Source organism: Macaca nemestrina, chromosome 15, assembly GCF_043159975.1.
Source record: "Macaca nemestrina isolate mMacNem1 chromosome 15, mMacNem.hap1, whole genome shotgun sequence".
NCBI classification, from domain to species: domain Eukaryota; kingdom Metazoa; phylum Chordata; class Mammalia; order Primates; family Cercopithecidae; genus Macaca; species Macaca nemestrina.
Genome location: NC_092139.1, coordinates 29,099,204 through 29,107,569, shown reverse-complemented (window position 1 = coordinate 29,107,569; position 8,366 = coordinate 29,099,204). Strand labels below are relative to the sequence as shown.

Sequence of the window (8,366 nt, the reverse complement as noted above, 5' to 3'; positions counted from 1 at the left end):
GTGGCTCACACCTATAATGCCACCACTTTGGGAGGCCAAGGCAGAGGATCACTCGAACCCAGGAGTTTGAGACCACCGTGGTCATCATAGCAAGACTCTGTCTGAGAAAAAAGATGGAGTCTGGCAGTGTCTCCCAGCAGGCATTGTTTAGTGGCATGATCATAGCTCATTGCAACCTCAAACACCTGGGCTCAAGAGATTATCCCGCCTTAACCTACCAAGTAGCTAGGACTACAGGCATATGCCACTACACCTGGCTATTTTTTTTTTCTTTTTTTCTTTTTTTTTTTTTGTCATAGAGACAGGATCTCTCTGTGTTGCCCAGTCTGGTTTTGAATTCCTGGTCTGAAGCAATCCTCCCACCTCAGTCTCCTAAAATGCCAGGATTATAGGTGTGAGCCACCTAACCTGGCTAATAGTATTAATAATAAAATATTTACATAGCACTTCACACATTATAAAGTTTTTTCTATATAAAATCCCATTTATTCCTCTAAATCAGTTTATTTCCTTTTTTTTTTTTTTTTTTTTGAGCCAGAGTTTCGCTCTTCCCCCGAGGCTGGAGTACAGTGGTGCAATCTCCACTCACTGCAACCTCCTGGGTTCAAACAATTCTTCTGCCTCAGCCTCCCAAATAGTTGGGATTACAGGCACATGCCATCACGCCTGGCTAATTTATGTATTTTTAGTAGAGACTGGGTTTCACCATGTTGGTCAGGCTGGTCTCAAACTCCTGGTCTCAGGTGATCCGCCTGTCTCGGCCTCTCAAAGTGCTGGGATTACAGGCATGAGCCACTGCTCCCAGTCTTGTTTATTTCCTTGAATGAAATACATTGAAATGATCAGACTATAATGGAAGTGATCACGGAATCTGCTTCCGAAAGTAGCTGATTTATGTATTTTATTAGAGCAGTTAGGGAGATTTTTTTTCCAACATTTTATTATGAATATTCTCAAACAGAGGTTGAGAAAATAGTACAGATGCCCACCATCTATTTTACATTTAACATTTTTCAATGTCTGCTATATCACATATTCATCTATCCCTTTGTCCATCCATTCATCCAACTTAATTTTTGTATGCTTTTCAAATAAAATTGCCAACATCAGTATACTTTATTTCTAAACACTTCAGCATTGCATAATCTTAACTACAGTTTAATAGTGTTCACAATGTTTTCAAATGGCATAATATTTACATATGGCAACATGCACAAATCTTAAATGTACCAATAGATTAGTTCTGACAAATGCTTACAAATCGGGTAATGTTCTGTTAACTTTATTAAGTAAAGAAATGTCAGACACAGGCACAGAGGGTCAGAGAAAGCAGCATATTTTGTCCCAAAATATTCTGATTTGACAACCTGAGAAATGGATAAACCATTGCAAATGAGGAGGCAGAGTATTGTTTAAAAACATCTGCTAACAGAAGCAAAAATAATGCAATCGGGCACAGCATTGCCAAAGATTTAGGAATTAAGCAAATCTAGCAATAGAGAGGAAGATTCTGCTGACAAGGCATCACAGGATGGAGATATACCTTGAAAATGAAGGATGGCAAACAAAAGAAGCATCAACTCAACAGCGGTTTTGAATGAAAGGCATGTGATTTCATGATATGAGTGAATGACCTTGTACAATAAATAGCCCAGAAAGACACAGCATCTCTGAAAGGATGTAGCTAATAGACTCATTCTTTTGGGGTCTGAAAAAATTAGTTTCTTAACAGTCATTTTCTGTGAGAGGTCTACAGACATACATCTTGCCCAAACATCTCTAAATAACCAGCTCCCTAGCCTATCTAGGTGGCAGTAAAACCTGTAATCTCAGCTACTCAGGAGGCTGAGGTGGGAGGACTTCTTGAGCCCCGGAATTCATGTACAGCCTGGGAAACACAGTGAGACTCCATCTCTAAAATAAGTGAAATAAATAACCAGTTCTTGTCTCAATATATAAATGAAACATCAGAGTTGGAATATATGCATCATAGACATTAATTATATGCTATTGTTGTAAAAGAAGCAAGGGATGCCAGGCTTTGGGAGGCTGAGGTGGGCGGATCATGAGGTCAGGAGTTCGAGACCAGCCTGACCAACATGGTGAAACCCTGTCTCTACCAAAAATACAAAAATTAGCCAGGCAAGGTGTTGCGCACCCGTAATCCCAGCTACTCGGGAAGCTGAGGCAGGAGAACTGCTTGAACCCAAGAGGTGGAGGTTGCAGTGGGTGGAGATTGCGCCACTCCACTCTAGACTAAACAAACACCAAAAACCAACTTGGGATTTTGGTACGAATGTGGAGAAATTGGAACCCTTATAGTTTAGTGGTATCGATGGATGATGTAGCTGCTATAGAGAACAGTTTTGGCAGTTACTCAAAAAGTTAAACATAGAGTTACCCTATTACCCAGCAAATACACTCCTAGGCATAACAAAATAATTTAAAACAGACATTCGGCTGGGCGCAGTGGTTCACACCTGTAATCCCAGCACTTTGGGAGGCTGAGGCGGGCAGATCACTTGAGAGGAGTTCGAGACCAGCCTGATCAACATGGTGAAACCCTGTCTGTACCAAAAATACAAACATTAGCCAGGCATGGTGGCACCTATAATCCTAGCTACTTCGGAGGCTGAGGTGGGAGGATCACTTGAACCTAGGAGGTGGAGGTTGCAGTGAGCCAAGATGCACTCCAGCCTGGGAGACAGAGCAAGACTCCATCTCAAAACAAAAAAACAGACAGTCAAATAATTACTCATACACAAGTGTTCATAGCCGCATTGCTCACCATAGCCAAAAAATGAAAACAACCCAAATGCCTATCAACTGATGAATGGATAAACAAAATGTAGTATATTCAGACAATGGAATATTATTCTGCCATAAAAACGAAATACTGATACATGCTATAATGTAGATGAACCTTGAAAACGCTGTGCTAAGTGAAAGAAGCCAGACACAAAAGGTCACATACCGTATGAAACCATTTATATGAAACATCCAGAATAGATAAATCCATAGAGACAGAAATCAGATTGGTGGGCCGAGTGCAGTGGCTCATGCCTGTAATCCCAGCACTCTGGGGGGCTGAGGCGGGCAGATCACGAGGTCAGGAGATCGAGACCATCCTGGTTAACACGGTGAAATCCCATCCCTTCTAAAATTACAAAAAATTAGTCGGGCGTGGTGGCAGGTGCGTGTAATCCCAGCTACTCAGGAGGCTGAGGCAGGAGAATCGCTTGAACCCAGGAGGGGGAGGTTACAGTGAGCCAACGTAGCGCAACTGCACTCCAGTCTGAGTGACAGAGGGAGACTCCGTCTGAAAGAAAGAAAGAAAGAAAGAAAGAGAGAGAGAGAGAGAGAGAGAGAGAAAGAAAGAAAGAAAGAAAGAAAGAAAGAAAGAAAGAAAGAAAGAAAGAAAGAAAGAAAGAAAGAAAGAAAGAGAAAGAAAAGAAAGAAGGAAAGAAAGAAAGAAAGAAAGAAAGAAAGAAAGAAAGAAAGAAAGAAAGAAAGAAAGAAAGAAAGAAAGAAACCAGTTTGGTATTTGCCAGGAGCTGGGAGGAAGGAGGAATGTGGGGTGACTACTTAATGGCTATAAGATTTCCTGTTGGGATAACAAGAATTTACCAGAACTAGATCCACCTAGTTAAGAGTTGCAGGTAGTGGTAGCGATGGACGCTCTGGATCGAGTTGTAAAGCCCAAAATGAAAACAGCCAAGAGATTCCTTGAGAAAAGAGAACCAAAACTCAATGAAAATATTAAAAATGCCTTGCTGATTAAAGGGGAAATGCAAATGTAACAGTGACACAAGTACTTAAAGATGTGTGTGCACTGAAAAAACCATACGGTGTACTGTATAAAAAGAAAAATATTACAAGACCTTTTGAGGATCAGACATCACTGGAATTCTTTTCAAATAAGTCAGATTGTTATTTTTTCATGTTTGGCTCCTGTAATAAGAAGCAGCCAGGCCGGACGTGGTGGCTCATGCCTGTAATCCCAGCACTTTGGGAGGCTAAGGCAGGCGGATCACGAGGTCAGGAGATAGAGACCCTCCTGGCTAACATGGTGAAACCCGATCTCTACTAAAAATAAAAAAAATTAGTCGGGTGTGATGGCAGGTGCCTGTAGTCCCAGTTACTCAGGAGGCTGAGGCAGGATAATGGCATGAATCCGGGAGGCAGAGCTGGCAGTGAGCTCAGATAGCACCACTGCACTCCAGCCGGGGTGACAGAGCGAGACTCTGTCTCAAAAAAAAAGAGAAGCAGCCATATAATCTAGTAATAGGTCGTATGTATGACTACCAGGTGCTGGATGTGATTGAATTAGGTATTGAGAATTTTGTCTCTCTAAAATACATTAAGAACAGTAAATGTCCTGAGGGAACAAAACCCATGCTAATATTTACTGGTGATGATTTCAATGTAACAGAAGATTATAGAAGACTAAAAAGTCTTCTTGTTGATTTGAGGCCCCACGGTATCAAATATCTGCCTGGCTGGATTAGAGTATGTTCTGCACTTCACTGCACTGAATGGGAAGATTACTTTCGAAGCTATAAATTGCTGTTGAAGAAATCTGGTTGCAGAACACCACAGATTGAATTGGAAGAAATGGGACCCTCATTAGATCTGGCTCTGAGGAGGACACACCTGGCATCAGATGACTTTTATAAATTATCTACGAAAATGCCAAAACCTCCCAAACCAAAGAAGAAGAAAACTATCTCCAATGATACTTTTGGTACAACTTGTGGAAGGATTCATACGTAGAAGCAAGACCTAAGCAAACTACAAACCAGGAAAATGAAGGGGTTGAAGAAGCGACCTGCAGAAAGGATAACAGAAGACCAGGAGAAAAAGTCAAAAAGAATTTAATAGAAATGATGGGGGAAAAAAAAGAATTTACCAGAACTAAACATTGGAGAAGGTTGCACAACACTGTGGAAGTAAATGCCAAGAATTGAACACTTTAATATGATTAATGGTTAATTTTATTTTACGTAAATCTTATCTCAATAAAAAGAGAATAAACTGGGTGCAGTAGTTCATGCCTGTAATCCCGGTACTTTGGGAGGCCAAGGCGGGAATATTGCTTGAGATTAGGAGTTCTCAAGACCAGCCTGAGCAACAGAGAGGAACCCTATCTTCTTTCCGTTGTTGTTGTTGTTGTTTTCTTGTTCTGTCACCCAGGCTAGAGTGTAGTGGCGTGGTGTGATTGATCTCACTACAACTCTGCCTCCTGGGTACAAGTGATCCTCCCAGGAGTGGCTGGGACGACAGGTGTATGCCACCATGCCCAGCTAATCTTCATATCTTTTTTGGTAGAGATAGGGTTTTTCTGTGTTGCCAAGTCTGGTCTCAAACTCCTGGGCTCAAACAGCCTGCCTACCTTGGCCTCCTGAAGTGCTAGGATTACAGGAGTAAGCCACCTCACCTGGCCTTGACCCTATCTTAAAAAAAAAAAAGAAGGCCGGGCGCGGTGGCTCACGCCTGTAATCCCAGCACTTTGGGAGGCCGAGATGGGCGGATCACGAAGTCAGGAGATCGAGACCATCCTGGCTAACACGGTGAAACCCCGTCTCTACTAAAAAAAAAAAAAAAAAAAAAAAAACTAGCCGGGTGAGGCAGCGCGTGCCTGTAGTCCCAGCTACTTGGGAAGCTGAGGCAGGAGAATGGTGTAAACCCAGGAGGCGGAGCTTGCAGTGAGCTGAGATCCGGCCACTGCACTCCAGCCTAGGTGACAGAGTGAGACTCCATCTCAAAAAAAAAAAAAACAAAAAAAAACTAGCAGGGCATGGTGGGCATGCACCTGTAGTCCCAGCTACATAGGAGGGTGAAGTGGGAGGATTGCTTGAACCCAAAAGTTTGAGGTATCAGTGAGCTATGATGGCACTGCTGCACTCCATCCTGGGCAGCAGATTAAGACCCTGTCTCTTAATGAAAAAAAGAAAGAGATTTTAGAAAAAGGAAAAAAAACAAGGGACCTTCTCAGAACCTCTAGAATCAAGAGCGAGATGCTGCATGATCAATGAAATGAAAACTCTCGGCCAGGCGCGGTAGCTCACACCTGTCATCCAAACACTTGGGGAGGCAGAGGTGGGCAGATCATGAGGTCAGGAGTTTGAGACCAGCCTGGCCGGTATGGTGAAACCCCATCTTTACTAAAAATAAAAATTAGCCCGGCGTGGTGGCTCGTACTTGTAGTCCCAGCTACTTGGGAGGCTGAGACAAGAAATCCCTTGAACCCTAGAGGCAGAGGTCACAGTGAGCCGAGATCATGCCACTGCACTCCAGCCTAGGTGACAGAGCAAGACTCCATCTCAAACACTCAAATCTTTGCTTTCTTCCTTTTTTTTTTTTTTTTTTTGAGATGGAGCCTTGCTTTGTCACCCAAGCTGGAGTGCAGTGGAGCGATCTCGGCTCACTGCAACCCCCGCATTCTGGGCTCAAGCTGTTCTTCTGCCTTAGCATCCAGAGTAGCTGGGATTATAGGCACGTATCACCACGCCCAGCTAATTGCTTTCTATTTTTATTTATTTATTTATTTTTTGAGACAGAGTCTTGCTGTGTCGCCCAGGCTGGAGTGCAGTGGTGCGATCTCTGCTCACTGCAAGCTCCGCCTCCCAGGTTCACGCCATTGTCCCGCCTCAGCCTCCTGAGTAGCTGGGATTACAGGCGCCCACCACCTCGCCCAGCTAATTTTTTGTATTTTTAGTAGAGACGGGGTTTCACCGTGTTAGCCAGGATGGTCTTGATTTCCTGACCTCGTGATCCGCCCGCCTTGGCCTCCCAAAGTGCTGGGATTACAGGCGTGAGCCACAGCGCCTGGCCTGTTTTCTATTTTTAGTAGAGACAGGTTTCACCATGTTGGCCAGGCTGGTCTCGAACTCCTGACCTCAAGTGATCCACCCACCTCGACCTCCCAAAGTGCTGGGATTACAGGCATGAGCCACTGTGCCCGGCCAAATCTCTGCTTTCAAATACCCACCTCTTCTCATGTCAAGGCTACATTCTGCACTTGCAGACTATTGAAGTAATTCCATATATATATATATATGTATATACATAAAATGAATATATGTATATTTACTACATATATAGTGTGTGTGTGTGTGTGTGTGTGTGTATATATATATATATTTTTTTTTTTTTTTTTGAGACGGAGTCTCGCTCTGTCGCCCAGGCTGGAGTACAGTGGCCGGATCTCAGCTCACTGCAAGCTCCGCCTCCCGGGTTTGCGCCATTCTCCTGCCTCAGCCTCCCGAGTAGCTGGCACTACAGGCGCCTGCCACCTCGCCCAGCTAGTTTTTTGTATTTTTTAGTAGAGACGGTGTTTCACCAGGTTAGCCAGGATGGTCTCGATCTCCTGACCTCGTGATCTGCCTGTCTCGGCCTCCCAAAGTGCTGGGATTACAGGCTTGAGCCACCACGCCCAGCCTTATTTTTTTTATTTTTTTAATTGAGACAGAGTCTCAATCTGTCGCCCAGGCTGAAGTGCAGTGGCGCGATCTCAGCTCACTGCAGCCTCCACCTCCTGGGTTCAAGCAATTCTCTGCCTCAGTCTCCTGAGTAGCGGAGATTACAAACCACCGCCACCACGCCCAGCTGATTTTTTTGTATTTTTGGTAGAAACAGGGTTTCACCATCTTGGCCAGCCTGATCTTCAATGCCTGACCCGTGATCCACCCGCCTCCGCCTCCCAAAGTGCTGGGATCACAGGCATGAGCCACCGTGCCCAGCCATGTATTCTATATTTATATATGTGGCAGTCTACTATGTGGCAGTCACTAAACTAGGCACTGGTAAAACAAACAATGGAGTGCAAAAAACAGTCACGGCCCCTGCCCTCCTGGAGCTTACAAACCTTGTTGGAAGAGGCAGACATTGATCGAAAGACTATATAAATAGGGCCAAGCGCAGTGGCTCAGGCCTATAATCCCAACACTTTGGAAGGATGAGCTGGGTGGATCACCTGAGGTCAGGAGTTCAAGACCAGCCTGGCCAACATGGCAAAAACCTGTCTCCACTAAAAATACAAAAAAATTAGCTGAGCATGGTGCCACATGCCTATATTCCCAGCTACTCAGGAAGCTGAGGAAGGAGAATCCCTTGAATCCACGTGGTGGAGGTTGCAGTGAGCCGAGATCACACCACTGCACTCCAGCCTTGTAGACAGAGCGATACTAAAAAAAAAAAAAATAAACAAATAAAGGCCATATAAATAAATGAAGATGCACAACTGTGACAATTGCTATAAGAAAGATTTATGGTGCTATAAGAGCAAATAAGAGGAAGATTTGGGCCAAGCTGGGTGGCTCACACCGGTAATCCCAGCACTTCGGGAGGCTTAGATGGGCTGATCT

General features: G+C 44.1%; 1 pseudogene; it reads left to right on the top strand.

The window, feature by feature from the left end:
- The first annotated feature begins 3,595 nt into the window (after positions 1-3,595).
- On the top strand, positions 3,596-4,878 carry LOC105496281 (ribosome production factor 2 homolog; annotated as a pseudogene).
- The last annotated feature ends 3,488 nt before the right edge of the window (positions 4,879-8,366 follow it).